This window comes from Canis lupus, chromosome 1, assembly GCF_048164855.1.
Source record: "Canis lupus baileyi chromosome 1, mCanLup2.hap1, whole genome shotgun sequence".
Lineage (NCBI taxonomy): Eukaryota > Metazoa > Chordata > Mammalia > Carnivora > Canidae > Canis > Canis lupus.
In genome coordinates, this window is record NC_132838.1 from 73,446,703 (window position 1) to 73,469,424 (window position 22,722).

Genomic DNA, 22,722 nt, shown 5'->3' on the forward strand with positions numbered 1-22,722 from the left:
TTTATATTATTTTCACCTGGGTTTTATGATGCATGTGATACTTATCAACTTTCCAAAATGTATTTTTTGTTATGATTTCTGGTTTCGCATGCAATCTGGTTTCCCATCACACCCAATTTTATATTCTTTTTTAAGAAAAGGAATCCTGAGACCCTTTAAGCTTTTGAGGCCTCAACATATAGATCAGACCCCAGTTTTAACTATTGGAAACCATTGTGATGCTTATGAAAAGATAATTTGTTCATTAAACCTTCTAAATCAGGAAGTTTCAACTCAGAAGTTAAAACCATGAAGGCAAAATTCCTCCTGTTTATCTTTCTAGTCTACTGTGTTCCCAGGCACTGGTAGCCTGGAGAGAAGGCCATTGATATTGGAAAGTGCTCTTCTGAATCTCCAAGTCATATTTTTCTGGCTTCTGTAAAATAAGATTTCAGCTTAGAGGGCATCCATTTCCACATGTTAGACGAACAGTCAGAAGTCTAAAAATATGAAGCAAAATTCAGTAGGAAGGAAGCTATGTCATAAGAATAATTTGGCTAGTTCTTAAGAACAGTTAGTAACTGGGCACAGCCAAAGTCGGTGTGTTTGTCTTCTAACAGATCATAATACCAGGTGGCATAGGAAAAGAAGGAAGGAGATGCATGAAGCATGTTTCAAAGGGGATTGTTGCACGATGCAAAAGCCATGGCTCCCAGAGGGAGGCATGTTCCGATTGGCCTTGTCTGGAGCTGTGTAACAATGACTCTGGGAGTAAGAGACTCGTAGGACCTTTTCATGGGGAAGGAACCACATATGAATAGGCTCCAAAGGACAAATGCCTTTGAGATATAAGGTAATTCAGATCTGGTTATGTTGTGTAGTTCCCAAATGTAATACCATCAGCATCTGGAGGCCTTGCTCAAACAGATGGTGATAACAAGCCCTGGACAGGCTGTGTGGACTCTATCTCTCAGATTGAGAAGTGTTCCAGGCCCAAGGCCCATTCTTGTGTGGCTGAGTGGGGGGGTCAGAAGACTGTGTATATGAGACCTTTCCTCACACTTCAGGCATGCTCTGATTGGGGACTGTTGGCATGGGGAAGCTGTAGGTGGGCTAACTAGAAGTGAGCATCCTCTGTGGTTAGTTTGGGGTACAACGTATTTGGCTTTTTCCATCTGGGTCTAAGTTAGAAATAGAGACAAAAATGAGAAATGCTGACAGTTATTAATTAAGTCCTAGCCATTTGGGGCCCATTATTGTTATTGTTTGGCATACTGCCCTTTTGGTATAGACAGTGGTCCGACTTCCTACTGTTCTAACTTACAGCTTTATAGCCTCGCAGGTGTCTTGGGCTGGTTACTGGAGATAATGGGTTGGTTTCCTGAATTGGTTGCTGCTGACTATAAATCAGAATTCTATTTTTATATATCGTTTGGCTTCTCTCCATTTGTATATTAAGTCTCTTGGATGTTCAATGAAAGTTTATTGCCTCAATTAGCAAAATAATGTTGACACTTGCAGTAGCTGAAAACCAAGTCTCTATTCGTTCATTCACTCTCAAATACTGCTTAAGCACCTTCTCTATGTCATACACCATGTCAACATGAGGGTACAGTAGGGGACAATGTAAACTGAGTCCCTGTTCCTTTGGATCTTAAAGTCCATATAGAAATAAAGAACTTTGAGCAATTATAATGAAATATGATGAATGAATTCATTGAGGAAATATAAGGAAGACAAGAGTGTCTTCTGTGAGAGGACAAGAGTCTCAGGGAGAGAGAGAGTCACACTGAAACTTAAAGAAGAGTAGACATTAGGTGAAAATTGATGGTGGAGGGTGGAAAAGTGAGGAGAGCATTTTGTAGGCTGAGAGGTCACTGGGTTCATCAGTGCTTGCTGTTGCAGTAAGAAACGCTCCCAATTCTCAGTGATATAACATAATAAATGGTTATTTTTTAACTCATACTAAGTGCAAAGTTGGAGGTAGCTCCAACTACCAAGCAGCAGGAGGTAGCTGCTTGACTTTCTTCCAACAGAGATATCGGGACCCACGCTTTCCATTTTGCAACCTTGCAACCCTTCACTACCAGGTGCACTGATGAGAGAGAGGGTGACTTGGGGGATGGAGATCTCATACCTAATTCTTAAGTCTTTGGACTGAAGATGACTCATCACTTTTGCCTACATGTCATTGGCAAAAAATAAGTCACATGACCTTTCTAGATGCCTCGGGCCAGGGCAATAGGAAGACATAGCATAGTGAGCATTAGCAGTTTCTACAATAGAACGGCACATGCAAGGATCAAAGGCAGGAGGCAGTGCTGTGTGTTTGAGAAACTGTAGCTGGGCAGGAGCATAGGATATGAAAGGCCAAGGGGCGGCTTTTATGACTAGAGAGGAAGACAGGGGCCCAGATAATTTGGGAACTTGGGAGCCATGATGGGAGAATTTGTGCTTTACCCAATGGACAATGAGAGCCATGCAAAGTGTTGAGATCATATTTATGGCTTTTAGAAGATTACTTTGGTTTTATCCTGGATAATGTCCTGGAGCAGGGCAAGACTGTGCAGAAAGAACAATGAAACACGGTGATATTCTATATAATACAATCCTATCGAATTCTTGATCTTTAGTTGACAGCAAATGTGAACATGGTATTAAACAAATTGAAAAGCATCTGCTTCATTTGATATTTCTTTTGAATGCTAGCTTAATCATGGTTCTGATATGCTTCAAAAAACAAAACTGAATCTTACTTCAGAGGTTACGTATATGAGCATGATGATTTCTTCATAGGCAACAGTACACTGCTGTTCTAATATGATAGAGATCCATTTTACTTTGAGTGGACCGGAAATGGAGGCTATAAGCCTGTAGTTAATTGATTTGGCACAGAAAGTCTTCACAATGGGAGAAAGCAACCTAAAAATTTGGAATTTGAGTGATAATGGGAGCTCAGAGGAGATTGTAGCTGCCCTTGGCTCTGACACAGTATTGCATCTGTTTTTGAGTAAATCATTTGCATGCCTGCACACTCTCTTGGCTGCCCCACAGGAAAACAGCAAGACCCAACCTCAAATCTTCTCCATAGGCCTAGAAGGAAAGTAAAGTCATGTAAGTATCTTCCAAAAGGTAGCACCAGAAGTAAATGCATTCTTCTACATGGTCCAGGAAAAGTAATCAGATCACTGATGAGAGTTTAAGGAACTGGTCTTTTTGTATCTACCCATTTCCCTACCCTCCCACCCTCTATGTAGCTTTCATCCTCTCATACAGGGTAATGACTTATCTGATTTAACCACAGAGCATCATATTGTATGGAAGGGTCAGGTATATTTTTATTTTTTACTCTTTTTTTTTTTTTTTAGAGGGAAAAGGGGAGTGGTGAGGAGGTGCAGAGGGAGAGGGAGAGAGAGTATCTTAAGTAGGCTCCACACTCAGCACAGAGCCCAGTGAGGGGCTCAGTATGGAGCTCACTCTCACAACCCTGAGATCATGACCTGGGCCACAATCCAGAGTTAGATACTTAACGGACTGAGCCACCCAGGTGCCCCTTTATTTTTTACTTTTTTTTATTTTTAAGATTTCTTATTTATTCATGAGAGATACATAGATAGAGAGGAAGAGACACAGGCAGAGGGAGAAACAGGCTCCACGCAGGGAGCCTGACGTGGGACTCAATCCGGGGTCCCCGGGATCACACCCTGGGCAGAAGCTGGTGCTAAACTGCTGAGCCACCCGGGCTGCCCATATTTTTTACTTTTAAGAGTAATATAATACAATTTGTTTTGAGAGTTTCACTAACTGTATTGCGGTATGTCTTCTCATGAAATAATTCCTGTGGTGGCTTATTTTAAAATAACGGGAATTACATATGAAGGCAACACATTGGAAACTTTTTTGCAGGATCCTGCTCTCAACAGTTTCTTTACTTCTTTTTAGGATGTAAAGAAAAGAACTAGTGAATGCCTGTGTGTCTTTTTGGTGGTGGTGTTTGTGTGTTTGTTTTTAAATCAAAGAAACACAGCCCATGGGAAAAAAATCCAGGCCTCAGCTCTCTTTTCTGCTACGTTTGTGGCTGTAATATTGCCAGATCTTGGTTGTAAGGGTTAAACTTCTTAAAAACTCTGTTTTTTTGTTGGCTTGTTGTTGGTTTTGCATTCTCTTGAGATTTGTGGAAAGCTCAAATTCACAAATTAATGGATAAAGACTATTATTTTGCCAATTCGGAAGGCAGTCTTAGCACTTCGTGATGCTCTATGGGGCAGAGTTGGAAGTCTGAAATAAAAATCATATCTAATAGAACCCTTAAAATTTTTTTTTCATACATGATTCATACAGGTAGCATAGGCTCATGCTCATTGTCTTGGGCTGTTCAGGCTGCCAGAACAAAATACCACATGCTAGGAGGCTCACAAACAACGAAAATTTATTTCACAGTTCTGGCAGCTGAGAAGTCTAGGATCAAGGAATCGGCAGATTCAGTGTTTGGTGGAAGCTTCCTGGTTCCTTTTCACTATGTCCCCACGTGGTAGAAGGGACTTGGGAGATTTCAAGGAACTCGGCCACTAGTCCAATTTATGAAGCCTCCCTGCTCATGACTTAATCATCTCCCAAGGGTGTCCCCTCCTAACACCATCAATTGGACACTAGAATTTCAACACATGAATTTGGTATGTGGTGGAGACAAACATTCAGACCATAGCACTCACTGAAAACCAACAATTCCGACAAGTAGAGTTAGTTTTTAATAAAATGTTATCTAATATGGACTGTGCTGTATATAGTTTTTTCCACTTATTAACTATAATCATTTCCCTCAAGGGATTAATATTTCTTAGTGATTGTATAATATTATGCAGTATGAAATTTCCATAACGTACTTACCATTTGTCTACTGGTTGATGCCTAGGTGTTTGCAGTTTTGACAGTTACATATAATCCTGTGATGAATATCTTGGTGTGTACACTTTTTGTCTTTATTTATAATTTCCATAGATTCCATGAATTCTTAGAAGTACATTAGGTCAAAAGGCACATTTTCAAGGCCATATTTTTCAGTCACTATTAAGATGATTCTATGGTTCTTTCTTCTTTAAATTGTTGATGCACCACATTGAACTCAGGCAAAAAATATCGTATGGAAAATTTGAATGAAGCACTACTCACTTAATTGGATAGCAGATTCATAAAGTTAAATTAGGTAGGATATTGGTAAGTCACTGTAGAGGAGCACATGGATATTTAGTGAGCATTAATAGGTTTTCTAGAAGCTAGCATGAGCAGAGGTCCAAAGGCATATGAGAATGGTGGCAGAGCATGGCAGTTAAAGGTTGAAGAGCAACCATAGTCCATATTTCCCTGTTTTCTAGCAACATCTAGGTTATGTAGGATCTTTTGCCTGGTGGTATGGGTCACAACCTTCAGTTGTGTGGGGTCTGAGACCTTGGTTGTTTTGTCTTTTTCATATGGCCTGTTTCTCGTTGACCAGAAGTATTTGGCCAGGAGGTGTTAAGAGGCACCTAGCCTACTTTCTGGGTTGCCCACATAGCATTCCCTACATCTCTTGCTTGAGTCACAGCACCCGTGTCTCCCTGTCAGTTTGGCAATACAGAAACCCATTCCTCTGCTTGTCGGGTCAGTTGTGTGAAGAATCCAGAATGGCCATGGCATAGTCTTAGCTTCAAATGTAACAGAGCCAAAACTGCATTCTCCGGTAGAATTTCTCCTTTGAGCATTAAGACTACCAAATACTTTGATCTCAAGATTTGGGTGGGAAAATAGGTTTTCCCCATCAAGTATTCTGGGCATTTCTACTTCCTCTTTTTGGTTCCCAAGCCCAACCATACTGGCTATAGGGAAGAGAGTAAGAAGGCACACCTGCTTTTTAAACATTTTATCCAGCAGTGACATATTCCCTCTTATATTCTAGGTGTCAAAACTCAGCCACATGCTGAAGCTAACTGCAAGGGAGGCTGAGAAATGTAGTCTGGCTGTCTGCTAAGCAGGAAAAGGAAATGAGTCTCATGAACACATAGCAATCCCCATCACACCAGTCTTCCTTTCACCAGTTCCGTTTTTGCTGTGCTCTGCAGTGTTTCTTTCATAAGTATGTTTCAAAATTATGACATAGTTCTAGTTTTGTTAAAGACACATTAAATACATTTTTTTTCTTTTATGTGTAGTTTGTTTCAAAGAGAAGATAAGTTACTTCTCTATTTTTAACCAGAAACCTAGATACCACTGAATGACACCTATTTATTTTCAGTGGTCACATTCTAAGCTGTTGTCAATACTTAAATTTGAATACTTAGATTTAGATTTGGAATTAGATTTTAGATTTTTGTTCTTGGCACATAGAACAACATTTTTAGGTAATTCAGTGTAGTTTGGTGCTGCCAGCTGTGTTTTGAAAATGCCTTAGAAATTATTTTCTTTTCTTTGTGTAAAAGGTATCCAGAAAAATCCAAAATCTAACACTAAATTTAATATTCTAAGTTTTGAGTGCAAATCTTTTGCATTGATAGGAGAAAAATCACAAGCAATTGTTCTGTGATGAATTCATAGTATTGTTTTATGAAACAACTTCCAGGTAAAGCCCCTTCAGTGATGATAATTTCTCAGCCAAATCATAGCTCAGTCAGAAAACCCGGTGTAACCATTTCTTTGCCAGGCGGTTGAACACAAGAGAGAGGGAGTAGGTATTTCAGTCAGTACCTATTTATCAAGTGCTTTGTATGGGCTCAGCATTGCCTGGGATCCCAGAATCCCTGCTCCCCGTAATGACACCTGGCATTCAGGATGGGATTCAGAGTATTTGAAGGGACAGTAATGGTGGAGGTCATATTAAAAGTTTCATATACGTGTCATAGAAAGACTTTACTATCAAGTAAAAATTTTAGTATTTGTTTATTCAACTTCTTATTTTTAAAAATTTCAAATAAACTTTGATGCTGTTTGGAAAGAGATCTTTTGAGATACAATGAAAAGGCTTTGGCAAAAAAAAAGGAAAAAAGAAAAGAAAAGGCTTTGGCAGATTGGAAATATGGTAAATAAATGGATTTATTTGGCATATTTGAAATAAAATAATTCAAGGGATATAAATACCATGAAACATAGAAATACATATAAAATACATAGGAGGGAAAAGCTATTTATTTATTTATTTATTTATTTATTTATTTATTTATTTAGGGGAGAAAGGCTTTTTAACTACAGATTTTTTAAAAAAATATTTTATTTATTCATGTGGGACAGAGAGAGAGGGAGAAGCAGGCTCCATGCAGGGAGCCTGACGTGGGACTTGATCCAGGGTCTCCAGGATCTCACCCTGGGCTGAAGGCGGCGCTAACCTGCTGAGCCACCTGAGCTGCCCTAATTACAGATTTTTTAAAAAAGAGCTTAAGAAAGAAAATATTTATTTTCCTGATAATTCACAGAAATGAACTTTTTAACTGGGTAACCATCATTTCATCAAATGTACTTTTGTAGAGATAAAATGATTGGTACTCAGGCAAAATTGCTTCCTTTAGTATAATAGATAGATATCAAAGATGTGATTGTTTTATTTGTACAAGGACCAGTGTTAAAACAATGTGCTTGAGTCCTATGTTTGTGTGATACTATGTTTTACATGTTTGCACATTGCTCTTGTTATTTTAAAAGATTTTATTTATTTATTTGAGAGAAAGACAGAGAAAGCAGGAGCAGGGGAAGGGGCAGAGGGAGAGGGAGTAGGCTCCCCGCCGAGCAGGGAGCCCAACATGGGGCCGACCCCAGGACCTTGAGATCATGACCTGAGCTGAAGGCAGATGCTTAACCCACTGAGCCACCCAGGCGCCCCTACACGTTTACACATTGTTAATTCAAAGACTTTTAGTCTTGCTTCCTTTGCCTCTTGAGATGCCACAGTAACATTTGCGCCACGTCCAAAGTGTGCATTCATGTTGGCTCATGAGGAGATACAGGTTCTGAGATCCAAGGTTTCATATTGTGGATGTGTGATAGAAGGTGTCTCTGTTTCATGTGGATATTACTCCTCTACCTTTTTCCTTTCTCCTCCACCTTTTCCACTTGCTCTTTTTCTTCTTTATTTTTCCATTTTTCTCTTTTTTGTGAATCCATGAGCCACCATTGTGGGTTCTGGCCAGATTTTACATTGGGGAGGGAGTAAACTCTCCCTTCAGTTATTGAGAGAGTGAGTTAAGCTCTTGCTGGGGACTCCCTCTTAGTATGGAGAGAAGTGGAATTCTTCACTATCTTGAAGCTTTGAGTTGCTGGGAGCAGGGCCTTGGGTGGGGTGATGGTGGGCTAGGCCGATCTGCTTCTACCTCAGGTACCCCGCCTTCTCTGCCTGCACAATTCTGCATGGCTCACCATCATATTTCCTTTAGGCCTTGGCTCAATGGTGCTGATGTTTGTTGAATGAATAAATGATACTGTGGACCCATGACTGTTTAAGCTGGCAGGATCCATTAGCAACTGTGGGCAATGCCAGTTACAAAACTATGCATCCAAGAAGACGTCCCTTAAAAATCTCTCCATGTTCTCATAAGGTGGTTCTCAGGTGAGGGATGAGACATCAGTTAATAAGTAGGGGGGCATGTGTTTCTTAAGTTGATTATGATTCATATGCTTAAAAAAAAAGATTTTATTTATTTATTTGACAGAGAGAAAGAGTGCAAGCACAAGCAGGGGGAGCTGCAGGAGGAGGGAGAAGGAGAAGCAGGCTCCCCGCTGAGCAGGGAGCCTGACATGGGGCTTGATCCCAAGACCCTGAGATCATGACCTGAGCCGAAGGCAGGCATTTAACTGACTAAGCCACCCAGGCTACCAACTCATATGCTTTGGCACAGTTTCTCTCCATGACTCTTATTGGAATTGGGGTCAGCTTATGGAGTATCACCTGGCAGTGTGCAACCACCACGTTTCTGAAGGAGGTTTGTGTGAGGTAAAGGAAGGCTCTGGATTGCAGGGGCAAGAAGAAAAATGAAAAACCACGTAGGAGTGAATAGTAATACTTGTTAACTCCCATTGTGCCTGTTGTCATGCTGTTCTTTTTACATAATATATATTTTACACTATGAGCAAGATTCAAAGACTTTCAAAACCACTTTTCTTACTTTAAATAATGAATTTTACATATCATTAAATTTGTAATTACATAAAAGTCGTAGCTATTTTATACCTGCTATGGAACTCTTAGCAGTACCTTAGGCATTAGCCCCGCCTTTTGAAGAAAGAACTGTTTTGGTTTCCTTAGAGTCTTGAGAATGAAAGGAAGATTTGAGCATGAGTGAAGTCCTCTAGAAAAACAGAGAAGGGAAGGAGGATTCCCTCTGCCAACAGGCTACATTCCCTGAGAAGAATTCTGGAAAGCTCAGTGAAGGGGCCTGGAAGACAGCAGGACAAGGGGGGCTCTGCCCGTCTGATCCCCTGCCAACCTGCATGGAGATGGGCAAGGCACAGCTTTGAGATGTATTGGTCGGGGGCACTAAGAAAGCAGAAGGAACATTCCCTGGTCCCTGTCCTTCATCATTCTCTATTTTTCTCCACAGTTAGAGCTGTGCTGTGCCACTGCAGAGGAAAGACAAGATAATTATCTCAGGTCAACCTTTGTTTATTGAGCACATACTATGTGCTATGCTCTGAGGGTACAAAAATGAATAGTTCCTACTCAGAGCAGACTTAACAGGATCTCTGTGTGATTTGCTGAGGAAAGGAGTGCGGGGCTTTCCACTGCTGTGGGTTAAGGAGGGCCACTCCTACTGATCAACTGGAATGCCAGTTGTTAAAAAACATTGCACAGCCCCCTCTTTCTCTTTTTCACACTCTTGGCATCATTTTCCTGTCTTCTCACTTACCATTTTTTAGGGTGATCTGCACCATTTCTTAGGAATGTCATAGCAGGGATTTCACAATGCAACTAAATCAAAAATAATATGAATTGACATTTACTGAGGCATTCTGGGTGAGGCACCATACAAAGCCTTCTCTCAATATTTTTCATGTAATTTTCATAAAACTTCTACTAAGAAAGTTTTTTATTATCCTTTTTTTAAAAAAAGATTTTATTTATTTATTCCTGTTCAGACACACACACAGAGAGGCAGAGACACAGGCAGAGGGAGAAGCAGGCTCCATGCAGGGAGTCCAACGTGGGACTAGATCCCAGGTCTCCAGGATCACACCCTGGGCTGAAGATGGCGCTAAACTACTGAGCCACCGGGGCTGCCCTATTCTTTTATAAATGTGTCAGATGAGGCACAGAGGTTTAGTCACTTAAGTTCACACAGCTGGCATATTGTAGAGCCAAGATTCGGACTCAGTTCCAGAGCCCACATACTGTATACTTCTGCTTCTAACTAAACACCAGTGTCCCTGCTAAATCTTAAGATTTTATTGCTCAAGTAATGAACTCTCAGTTTGGTTGACTCATTCTGAGCAAGAATGTTGTGTGCTTGGGGCCACCATCTGTAGAGAACCCCAGGTAGTGCTCAAGAGTGTCTCCAGAGAAGGAAACTAGATGTGGCCTTAGGCACATGGGGCAGAGCCCTCACCTTCTTAGGACACTCTGAAGCTCTTAGGATTTTGGATTAGTATCCTTTTCTTGTAGCTGATGTTAAGATTTAATTTGTTCTCAGATGACTGTTAGGGTCTTGGTCAAGCCAGAAGCCTCTCCTTTCCATGAGAATTCATGCAAGTTTTGATCTTACCTGGATGCTGGACTGGAGAAAAAGAAAATGTAAGACTACCAAGATATATAAGTTGGAAAGTAAAGATTTTCCAAATGCTCTACCAGGAAGCGTTTAGCATTCAGATATTCTGGGCTACAACAACAATAACAACAAAAAGGAATTAGAAGAAAAGAAAAAAAAATTAGTAGACATCTGTGATAGGTAAAGTTTTCAATTTTCTTCTAACTTTTCATACGTTCAAATTCATTCCCAAAGACTTTTCCATCTTTTGGCATTTGTATATGATTACATAATAATATGAAATATTAACCAAAGTATTCTCTTCTTTGTCCTTTCTTTCCTTTGTACTTCCCCTTTGTTGAGTGCTCAGGCGGATCATGCACAAAGACCTAAATGTAAGATGTGAAACCATAAAACTCCTAAAAGAAAGCACGGGCAGTAATCTCTTGGACATCAGCTTTAACAACATTTTTCTAGCTATGTCTCTCAAGGCAAGGGAAACAAAAGTAGAAATAAACCATTGGCACTACACCAAAATAAATCATTTTTGCACAATGAAAGAAATCACCATTAAAATAAAAAAGTAACCTACTGAATGAGAGAAGATAGTTGCGAATTACTATCTGATAAGGGGTTTATATCGACAACATACAAAGAACTTATACAATCCATCACTAAAAAAACCCAATTAGAAAATGTTCAGAGGACATGAACAGACATTTGTCCAAAGAAGACTACCAGATGGCCAACAGACACATGAAAAGATGCTCAATATCACTCATCATCAGGGAAATGCAAATCAAAACCATAGTGAGAGGGATCCCTGGGTGGCGCAGCGGATTAGCGCCTGCCTTTGGCCCGGGGCGTGATCCTGGAGACCCGGGATCAAATCCCACGTCGGGCTCCCGGTGCATGGAGCCTGCTTCTCCCTCTGCCTATGTCTCTGCTTCTCTCTCTCTGTGTGTGACTATCATAAATAAATAAAAAATTTAAAAAAAAAAAAAAAACAAAAAAAAAAACCATAGTGAGCTATCACCTTGTACATGTCAGAATGGCTAGTATCAAAAAGACCAGAAAAAAACAAGTGTAGGCAAGGATGGCGACAAAAGGAAACCCTCACGCACTGTTGTTAGGAATTAAAATTGTTGCAACTACTCTGGATAACAGTATGGTTGTTCCTTAAAAAATTAAATATAGAAATACCATGCAGTCCAGTATTCCATTCTGGGTATTTACACAGAGAGAACAATAACGCTAATTTGGAACATTTATCCACCCCTATGTTTATTGCAGCATTATTTACAACAGCCACGATATGGAAGAAAAACAAGTATCCACTGATAGATGAATGGTTAAATAAGATGTGATATATATAAATATATGAGATGGAATATTATTTACTCATAAAGAAGAATGAGATCCTGCCATTTGTGACAACATGGATGGATCTAGAGAGTATTATGCTAAGCAAAATAAGTCAGACAGAGAAAGGTAAACACCATATGATTTCCTTTATATGTAGAATCTAAGATTCCAAAACTAATGAACAAACAACAAATAAACAAAAAAACAGAAACAGACTGGTAGTTGCCAGAGGTCAGGGGTTGGGGGAAATGGGAAAAATAAGTGAAAGTGATTAAGAGGTACAAATTTCCAGTAATAAAATAAATAAGTCATGTAGATGAAAAGTATAGCATAGGGAATATAAACAATAATATTGTAATAATGTGATGTGGTAACAGATGCTAACTACACATATTAGGGTGAGAACTGGGTAATGTATAGAATTGTTGAATCACTATGTTGTACACCTACAACTAATATAACATTGTATGTCAGTTATACTTCAATAATAAAAAAAGATTCTCAAAAAATTGGAAAAAAATTAGAGTGTATATTCTAAATACAAAACCAAAAACACAACCTGACCTCACATAAGAAACACCTGGGATCTTTTAGAAATTAACCCTATTAGGGTTTTTTTTTAAGATTTTATTTATTTATTCATGAGAGACAGAGAGAGAGAGAGGCAGAGACACAGGCAGAGGGAGAAGCAGGCCCCATGCAGGGAGCCCGACGTGGGACTCGATCCTGGATCTCCAGGATCACACCCTGAGCTGAAGGCTGTGCCACATCGCTGAGCCACTGGGGCTGCCCCCTATTAGGGTTTTATTGCCAGAGGACCTAAATCAGTATTTCTGGGGTCCTGGCCCAGACATGGGTATTTTTAAAAAGCTCTCTAAAGGATTCTGAGGTGCAGCCAAGTCTGAAGACCTCTGGAGTGACTGAACTTCCTGTTTTTGGGTGATTCTCATGCACGGGAGAAAAATTCAAAAAGAATAAAAAGAAATATATTCTTGGTATTTGGGTTTTAGCAGACTGGCAGGGGAATAGAAAGGGAGACAGAAGATCTTGCAGAATACAGCATGAGCCACAGCAAGGATTACTTCCCCCAGGACAGAAAAGAGATTTTTTAATCAGTAAGGATGGTGAATGGGAGAACCAGAGGGAAGGTGATGAGCTTCATTTATTTGGGGTTGTTGGAAGTCCTTGTAGACATGAGGGATAGATCGTGATGGGGGATCAGGTGGGGTGATGGATATCTCAACAGATGCCTTCACACACAATCAGATGCCACCTTCCTCCCCCACCCTAGTCCCTTGGCACAATGAAGACTTTCTAGACAGTATATACCATTCTTGGGAAGGAAGGAGGACTGTTACACTGTGGTGGAAGGGGACTCAGAACAGAAGTTTTAAACTGAGTTATAAAAAGTTAGGAATGCTATATACCTCATGTACCCACTTCTAACATGTATGCATTGCTTTGGGTCTGTCTCCTGCCAGAAGAATAAGGAGGAAGACTACCCCCCTGGTGGTCCTGTTGACTCCGCTCAGTACCAATCAATTTATGCGTTGCCACCTAGTAATGGAGTGTTTTATGTTCCTAAGAGAGGCCCGAGGAAAGAACAATAAAGTATTCATGATAGTTGAGACCAAACATCATTTTACTATGAAGGTACTCTACCAAACTGACCATATTGCTCTTGGTAGTACCAGGTGTATACTATGTACTGGATAAAGGTGTACAACTTTATCCATTTTTAAAACAATTTAATGACTTGAAAAACTTTTAAATTCATTTTCTTTATAGAAGGAATAGGTGGCACATTCACATTGTGGTGTAAGTTTGGTAGCACGAAGATCTTTGAATTCTTAAGATTAGGTTCGAAGCCTATTATTCTAGAAATAAGAAATCTAAGAGAAAAAAAGGATGCAGAATGAAAACCTCCCTGTAGTACTGGCCCCAGCTCTCTGGATCCCTTTAGGAGCAACCAGTGTTACCAGTTTCTGGTGCATGGTTCAGAAATACTCAATGCATATGGCAGCAAACGTGCAAACATTCTCTTACTTATTTCTCTTTTCCTCAAATGGCAACTAACATAAAACTGATCGAGACCTTGATTTTTTTTTAATTTATTTTTATTTTTTATTTTTATTTAAAAAAAATTTTTTTTTAATTTATTTATGATAGTCACACAGAGAGAGAGAGAGGCAGAGACATAGGCAGAGGGAGAAGCAGGCTCCATGCACCGGGAGCCCACTTGGGACTCGATCCCACGTCTCCAGGATCACGTCCTGGGCCAAAGGGAGGTGCTAAACCACTGCGCCACCCAGGGATCCCAAGACCTTGCTTTCTATAGCAGGTGATAGAGTCCTTCGTTCTTTTTTATGGCGGCATGGTATGTCACTGAATGCATACATCAGGGTTTATTTAAGCAGTTCTTACTGACAGGGAGTTTTAGATCATTTCCATTCATTATGCACTTTAAAAAATGATTGGAGATCTACGATCCTCTGAAGAGCTTCAACTCCAGAATTACCAGTTTGATAATAATGTATATGTGTGAATTTCAGTTAGTATTATTTTAACAGCATTTTAATTTACTTAGAAAGGATTTTGATTTTACATGTTAAAAGATACTTTATCACTAATTATTACATTTAGAGTCTTCTGAGGTTTTATGAGCTTTTCTTTCATCTTTGATAGCCTCATAAAGTTTTTATGTTCTCAATTTTTGCTGTCTTGGATAATGTCTGCCTCAATGCATTGATAGTATGCTTCAATATGCTATTATGCTCTTCTACTACATCAAACTATAGAACTTAGAAATATCATTAACAATGGAATACATTTGGGGGCACCTGGTGGTTCAGTCAGTTAAGCATCTAACTCCTAATTTCAGCTCAGGTCATGATCTTAGGGTCATGAGATCAAGCCCTGCATCAGGCTGCCTGCTGAGTGGGGAGCCTGCTTGAGACTCTCTATCTCTCTCTCCCTTTCCCTTTGCCCAACTCCTCACTCTCACTCTCTCTGGAAAAAAAAAAAAAAAAGAAGCAGTTTTCCATTTAAAAATCCTTGCTTTGACTAGAATTACTTGCTTCAACTGCTTTAGAAGCCTGGCTTGAAATAACACCCCAGCTTGCTGGAGAAACATATTATACTTACCATTAGCTATAATTTTTCATAAATAAATTAAATTTAGCCTCTTTAGGTGTTAAAATTTAAACAAATTTCTTTTTTTTAAGATTTTTTAAAAATTTATTTATTCATGAGAGATAGAGAGAGAGAGAGAGGCACAGACACAGGCAGAGGGAAAAGTAGGCTCCACACAGGGAGCCTGATGTGGGACTCAATCCCAGGACTCCAGGATCATGCCCTGGGCCGAAGGCAGGCGCTAAACCACTGAGCCACCCAGGGATCCCCCAATTTAAGCAATTTCTGGGTGAAAATGATAATATATTCTTTTTATACAACTATCTGGTTATGCTTTGAGATTCCACATTGTTATTAAATAGATTTAGAATTATAATTCTTATCATTGGTTATAAGATCTAGCCATTAGTGACACAAAGCAGGATGTCTTTCCCGTGGCTAATAGTTGCCTTTGCTTGACAACTTTTAAGAGAAGGAAATGACCACCCTGGTAGGATGATCATTCTGTTTTGCGTGTGTGTGTGTGTGTGTGTGTGTTGTTTTGTTTTTTGGTATTTTTGCTTTTTAGAAAGATTTTCTGGGATCCCTGGGTGGCGCAGTGGTTTGGTGCCTGCCTTTGGCCCAGGGCGCGATCCTGGAGACCCGGGATCGAATCCCACGTCGGGCTCCCGGTGCATGGAGCCTGCTTCTCCCTCTGCCTGTGTCTCTGCCTCTCTCTCTCTCTCTCTGTGTGTGTGACTACCATAAATTTAAAAAAAAAAAATTAAAATTAGAAAAATTTTCTGATTTTTTATGCTTAAATATAATTATCTCCTTTTTGTAAAAGATTTTATTTATTTATTTAAGACAGAGGGAGCACGAGCAGGGGGAAGAACAAAGGGATAGTGATAAGCAGACTCTCTGCTGAGCAGAGAGCACTCAAGGGGCTGGGGGAGGAACCTCAATTCCAGGATCCTGAGATCATGACCTGAGACAAAGGTAGATGCTTAACCTACTGAGCCACCCAGATGCCCCAATTATCTCCTTTGTAATAAACCCAATATAACATACTAGCTCGTCTGGTGATGGAGAGATTAAGGTAAAAAAAAAAAAGATAGATGACATGAGTCTAAAATCAACAGGAATCTGAGAGCATAAAGATCACAAGATACTAAAACATTTCACAAGATACTAATTTCCCCCAAACCCATGGTCAGAAGTATCAGCATTTTACCACCATGATTGTGCTTTTCCTTACTTACTCTTTAAAACTCACCCAGATGGTCCTTTGGCTGCTAGGAAGAAACCTTAATCTTTGCAAGCAGCATCCTGTTCAGAAGATCATGACTCCACATTTGCGTTGTCTTCCTATTTTACATTGCTGTGAGTTAACACAGGGCTAATGGTCAAGAACCAAGTCATTTTCAGGTGATCCTTGGACACAACATTACCACAATTGATTTAATACAAAAATCTTACCTTTTTCCAAGGGCAATAGGCATAATAGTTATAGTGATGCTACATTTATATATGATGCTCCATTGCTTTTGAGTGTCAAGGATCCATCCTCTACTCCTTTGAAATCACACCTCAATTTTCCTTTGGAAAACAAATTCCTTCTGTTAGATATAATGCTGGTTGGTCTGGTGTCCAAGACATCTCTTATTCACCTGCCATAGAGTGGGTGTGTGATCCCAAGTTCAATCACACTTCAATCACACTATTTCCTTGGAGTCTGAATGTTAGGAAGAGATGGAAAACAATTAGCATTCATTAGTATTACTCCAGAAAGATTAACATTTAGCTTTTACTCCCTCATGAAATTTGATTTTTATCTTGTCTCCCATTCTGTGAGTCACTCAATAAACTCCATTTTTACTTAAATTAGCTTGATCTGATTTTGATTGCTTGCAACCCAAGAACTCAAATGGATATGATGATGAAGACAGGATATTGCTTGCAAATAATTTAGATGTCCTCAGATGATGGTCATACAAGCAATTGTATTTATTTTTGCAAAGGTTTTTTATTCCAACCAAAATGAATCACTGTTGGAAGTTTAATTATGGGATCCTGTACAACAAATGGAGTTGGAAAAAATCATATTAATAAGCAGTTTAAAAGTGCTGGACTGACACAAATATTTTGACAAGTCTATTTTTTTCTGGATTAACTTAAATGCTCCTTTGAAGGAGTTATCCAAGTGTTAGTACTGTCATTATGACTCAGAACTAGGGAGTAGTGTATGGACTCTGGCAGATGTCACAATAAAGGGTAAGAATTGTCCACTCAGCCTTTACATTCTTTTTCTTTGATCTGGATCATTTGTACTTCTATCGCCCATCTCCAGATTCCATTCTAGACATTTGCAAAATCTCTGTCATTTATCAAGCTCCACAGATGGACTTAGACTTCAGAGGCAGCATGGATGTCAATTTGTAACTTTAACTTTTGAAGATAAACTTTTTTATCATAAGTAAAGAGACTGACCTCATACTACTCCATCTCTGTATCTCAATGTCCTACCTATTCTTCAGGCATAGTGAAAATTCCAAATATTTTATATACTTTTCCAGTTGACCATATCTGGACTGACATCTCCCACTCTGACACCCTGTGATGTGGATTGTCTGTATCAATCTTCTTGGCTTTGCTTTATAATCTGGCCCTTATTTACATACTTTATTTCTTCCTATTGCCCCTTAGCTTCTGGAGGATGCAAGGATTTGTATCTTCTATGATGATGTGTGTGAAAGGATGGCATCTTTTTGTGTAGCCCCCTCCATCCTCTGCCCCAAATCACTGAGGTAAACAAGTGTCGATAAACTCTATTACAAATTAGATGGCACTCCTGGTGATAAGATTTAGTGTCAGCAAAAGCAAAAGAGAAATAAATGTCCTGGCAACATATCAGAATCAGAGGGTCTCAGGCTGTGGTCCACAGGCCATTGATGTCTATGGACATGTCTCAAAATACATATTTAAAACAACTGGAATTCGAAGACTTCAGCAAAGCATGTGTTCTCCACTTTGCTCCAGGCCCTACCTCTCCCTGCTCCCATCCCCCATTTACACATTTACATTACTTGATAAACTTCAAATAGCTTTGATTTTGGGATCTCAATTATGTTTTAAACCTTGTTGCCATATCTTCAAATACTCTGCATACCTGCCCATACATCTCCATGTTTCTCTAGTGTGTGTGTTTTAAAAATTCTTTGACAAGAATTATGCTTAACTGCAGACCACTACAAAGCTAGGCCTTCACTAAATATTATCAACTGTTGATCTTAAACTTGAGGTTGCCATGTGAGAAATCCATGCCATAGATCAATGTTTGGCTCTTAAGCTTTGAAGTCATGCTTCAGCCTCAGGATGAGCTCTTCTTTATAAACTTTGCAAACGTTTACCACCACAATTGTGCTCTAGTTTCCCAGGAAAGCAAATAGGTTGGCCAAAAGTTATATTTGTAAAAGTGTCTCTGTAGTGAGCCTGGTGTCCAACAAGAGAAGCATGATTATCTGGGTGTCTCTGTGGATAAAGTATAATGATCTTAAGCTCTAATTTTTTTTCAGCACTGAGGTAGACATGCCAATTGAGTAATCTACTAACTAGACATGCGAACGAAGACTAGACTACCTAGCAAAGCTTTGAGCAGAGCTTTGAATGGTAGCCAGAGCTGTGCTTCCCCCAGGGATGAGCAAACGTGGAGGACACCCAGAGGCTTCTTGTGGCCTGAATTCCTTCCTTGGCTAGATCTTGTCCTAAGACATTGTCTTTATTTTTTTTTAAGATTATGTATTTATTCATTCATGAGAGACAGAGAGAGAGAGAGAGGCAGAGACACATGCAGAGTGAGAAGCAGGCTCCATGCAGGGAGCATGATGTGGGACTTGATCCCGGGACTCCAGGATCATGCCCTGAGCTGAAGGCAAACGCTCAACTACTGAGCCACCCAGGCATTCCAAGACATTGTCTTTCTGTCTCAAATTGACTTGGAGGCTCAGACCAGTTTTGAGATAGGGCAAAATGAGTAGTTGGAAAAAATGAAGAGCCAACAAAGATGGCAGATGGCTATGTAAACCTTTGAAAACCTGTAACAGACATTCTTAGATCATTTGGTTCATCAGAATGATTTTTAAAGAAGTAAAAATAGACACAGAGAAGAAGTAGAGAAGGAAGAGAGAGAGGAGCCCAGAAAAACAAGTAAGATGTTATATTATCTTAGCACATATTAGGGCTCAATATGTATGCATTGGCTATCTTTTAAAAAGATTTTATTTATTTATTCATGAGAGAAACAGAGACACAGGAGACGGGAGAAGCAGGCTCCATACAGGGAACCCGATGTGGGACTCAATCACAGAACCCCAGGATCACAACCTGAGCTGAAGGCAGGTGCTTAACCACTGAGCCACCCAGGAGTCCTGTATTGGCTATTAATAAGGGAAAGCCTTTTCTAATTTTTATTTATTTTAATTTATTTTATTTTTTTAGCCTTTTCTAATTTTTAAAGCTAAATACTGCAGTACATATATTTATTGGTTAGCACTTTACCATCTCACAGATCACATTTTTCACTTATTATCCTCTAGAAAAAATACAATAAACAGGTAAGGAAGTGATATATCCTTAAAGAGAGGGAGAGAAACCTGCTCAAGATGCCCCACTGGTCCTTGATGGCAGAGCCTTGGCACATACTAATGCTACAGAAACCCCTTTTATAGCCCCTTGTCTCTGAAATAAGTTGTGGTGCATTTTGGAAAAAGTCAAAAATTAAATGGCAGGCTCACTATGCACATTTTGTTTTATCTCTTTGCATTTTCCAGTTATGGAGGACAAAGGGACGAGGCAAAATGCAAGGCCTGTCTGCCTGTGAAGAATGCAGTTGGTGTGGGTGCTTGACCAGTGGTGATAATGGCCCTTGTTCACTCTCCTTGGTTTCATTAATAGCACTTGTGGGGAGTATGCTGTTTGCACTTATGTGGAGCAACAGCAGAGTTATATTTTATTCTGTTACTTTTCTCTAAGGGCAACATTATCCATTAACCAGCTTCCCTTTGCCCACATTCCTGCTAGGTGTTCTAAAGAGTAGAGATACAGAATTTCTTAAAGCATTAAGGCAATGAAAGAAAAAATCTTTTTTGTGTGTGTGGGAAGTGGGGTTGGGGGGGTACGAGAGAGAAATCTGTGAGTTCACTTCTCCCTATTCTTTTAGTTTATGAACATAAATATGTCAGTTCTAATTTAATGTGCTCATAAAACTCTGATGCCAAGAATATTCCAGAATGTGAAAGCCATTGATGTCTTTTGCCTGGACTATTACAGTAATTTTTGTATTGATTTCCTTACTTTCTGTCACTCCCCATGTGACACTTGATTCTCCATTTAAGTGTGCATACCAGCTTTCTAAAACATCGAGCTGTTCATGAGGGCACTTTCCAGCCCATGGTTCCTCCTGTGAGAGGCCCACTCTTGCCAGAGAGCTTGGAGGCCTGGAGGTCCCCTAGAGCCATTTCTACCCCACCCCCGCCCCAGCTTCTTTATTCCAAATGCTCCAGTCCCACAGACCACTCTAGGCCTTTCTGTGATCTTGAGCTTTTGACCATATTGTTTGCCTCCCTTCAGTGTTCTAACTTTCCTCTTCTTACCACTCAGTGGATCCCATTCTTTCAAATGTCCCCTTTCTAGAAATCTCTCTGTCTCCTCCTTCCTCTAACAATTGATTTCTCCCTTATCTGTTTCTCATCACCTTTTTTTGTATCACTTTTAGAGACCTCCTATTACATTATAGCTGGTAGTTTATGACCCGTATTTGCTAGTGTGTGTGTGTGTGTGTGTGTGTATCTGTGCACGCACGTGCACACAGGTATAATTGTGGAAGAGAAAGAGTCAGAGTAAAGGAAGAGAGCATGGTGTGTGGAGAACTGAAGAGTCATTTCAGAAGAGAATAAATTCCAGTAAGATGCACCCTCAAAGCCCACACTAGACTTTTTCTGTTGATGTTTGGTGCTTCCTGCTGCCTTTCCTCACATCAAGAAAAGGTGAGTAGACTACAGAGGGAACATTTCTTTCCTGGAATTACCCTAACTTCACCTGGAGGCAGAGACTGACTCTAGTTCATGTGTACCTCCATGAAGAGCACAGTGTCTGGTCCAGAGCAGGGGTTGGAAAAATGGATGGCCCAGAGGACAAGAGCCTTTCCCTTCATGTGTAACTCTTCCACTGGCCTAGCTGCTGTCCTTCATTTTGTTCCTGAGATGGTCTGTCTCACCTGCCTCTAGCCTGCTCATGGATAACTCAATGCCAATCACCTGTACCAAGACCTGGGCTGAGTCAGACTTCACTTGTTCCTTTACATCTGTCTATACGTAGCCTGGTTGCTGGGTGAGTTTCAAACAAGTGAGGGTCAAACACATGTGCCAGCTTAGGCTCTGTCCCCATCCTGCCTTTGCCTTGATAGAGACACTTGGAGGTCAGCTCTTCTCCACAACCACATACCCCTTCTTCCGCTTAGCGGTGAGCTGCTTGGTTATGAATTCTTTCCTCATTTCAAGAATGTCCTTGATGTTGTTTTAACTTAATACTTTCTCCCCAAAATAAACCAACAGAAGCTAAACAAACCCAAAATACAGCCAACGCTGTATTCTCGTAGTTGTTATTCTGTGTCTTTAAAAAACGATTAAATTGATGTGAGGTTCTGGGCAGATTTCATCTCTTTGGCCCAACCCCTGATGCCCTGACAATAAAACCTTAGACAGTACTGATTAAAATCATAAGCTTGCTCAAATTTTTTGTAGATGGCAACAAAAAGGAAGCTTGTTTTTAGTCTGTGTTAGTTGAGCACCAGTAATAGGTGCAGGAGATAGAACAGCAGAGCAGTTAGAGGTAGGTAGTGCCATTCCTAAAAGCTGCAAATCTGAAAGATAAATATTGAGTTTCCAATCCTCCTTAAGCTGGCTCCTTACTTGCTCCTGAAAGGGTGAGAAGCATTTCTTTCTCAAAAGTATTAAACTTACCAAATTTTAAGCATCAAGACAAGAGAATTAAAAGTATTTCTACCTCAGGGAGGTATTGTTACTCATTTCTTTGTGTTGAACTTAAGTCAAATTCAACTTTTTAATTAGGCATTGGTTAACAAAAACATGTGAAAATATCCCCCATACTTTTTCAGTCTTACGTAGTTTACTCTTTTATGAAGAAAGCAATCAGCACTGTGAACAAAACAATGCTGCAGACTTTGAAACATATACCCCTTGATACTAAAGGAAGGAGAATTTTAGAAAGCATATTTATGGAGTCAGAATGTGTGCTAATATGTCTTAAACTTTATATTTGTTAATCATGTGTTATGTTCACTTGGAATTTCAAAAACGACCTCTGAAGCAGTGTGTTCTAGAAAAGATTCAAGATAAAACTGAGAGACTTTTGCTTTTGGTCAAGGTGGAGTAACAGGGACTGAATTTATCCCCCAGCTTGAAATAGCCATAAAATCAGCCGAAAAAAGGGCACTCAGTACATATAACATCAGATGATAAAGGGCTATAATCCCAGAGAGTGTTAGAGGAAG